Source organism: Otolemur garnettii, unplaced genomic scaffold (assembly GCF_000181295.1).
Source record: "Otolemur garnettii isolate 467f Iridium unplaced genomic scaffold, OtoGar3 scaffold00053, whole genome shotgun sequence".
In the NCBI taxonomy this organism is placed as follows: domain Eukaryota; kingdom Metazoa; phylum Chordata; class Mammalia; order Primates; family Galagidae; genus Otolemur; species Otolemur garnettii.
In genome coordinates this window covers 6,094,693-6,095,865 of record NW_003852448.1, presented here as the reverse complement: position 1 = coordinate 6,095,865, position 1,173 = coordinate 6,094,693, and positions in this window count along the sequence as shown.

Genomic DNA, 1,173 nt, shown 5'->3' with positions numbered 1-1,173 from the left:
TCACAATTTTACCAGCGCTCTGAAGCCTAGTTTCCTGGTACATTTCTTTTTCTTCCTCCTTCATTGGGTAGATTTGCCATGTCATCCTTATTTTAATGATTGTCATCGTGCTCATGTCTTTTGTTAAAAGGCACCAAGAACCTTTTTTGGCATGGATGTTAACATGAAGGTTCTGATCCAGCCAAACTGTTCTGTCATTGCCCAAATAGGCAAGTCTCTTCCCCCCGTCTGGACTGCTCTCTTCTTTCTTCTCTGATGTTAAAGCTTTCCAATTTTCCTAAATTTTCCATCCTCTGTGCCTGAGTAAGTGTCGCTGCTTCTCAGCACTAAAACCCTTCCTCTCTGACCTGGTCATTGATCCATAGCATTGATAGTTATGCGATAGCTTTGGTTTCTTGAACTTGTCGCAGGCTTTGATGCTGTGTTCAGCTTTTCAAAGTCTACATGTCTCTGAGCTAACATGAATTCCTGGAGGAAGCATCACCATCCAGGATGGTGATTACAGACAGATGGGTGTGACATGCAGCTGAGACTCATTACTTGCACAAACTGGGGTGAGGTCAGAGGTGTCTGTGCAGAGTCCGCAGTTGTGTCCATCTGAGGCATTGGAGCACCTTCAAGTTTACAAAGAATAGTGTGAGATCAGCAGGGTACTGTGTATTCATCATGCAAACTCCAAGGCTCTGCTTTAATGAATGAATGGATCATTAGCAATGATTTGTATTTGATTTTGGCTTATGAAATGTTAATACACCCTTCTATTTATTCAAAAATAATTTGTTCTATTAAGTTCAGTTAAACATGCATCCCGCAAATCTTGTTCATACAATTTATTAGCAAACATTTCTACTATATTTATAACTCTCATAAAACTCAGACTTAAGTTTTATATTTAATTTAAAATTTAATTTTAGGACTTTGACAGGCCAGACCTTACCTCAGTGGATACCCATTTGGAATGATTAGGGTCTGAGAAATGAGGGCTTAATGTTCCAACTCTGGCTCTAGGAAAAGGAGCCCAGGATGGCAACTCAGAACATTTGGCTTCTGATAGTTGTGTCTGGAACTGGGCAGCCTTCTTATTCTACATGGATCATCAAGTCTGATGATCACTGAACTTTTTTGCAGGTCTGAGTTTATGTGGGAAGGGGTCAGAAGGGATCTTCCATTAAG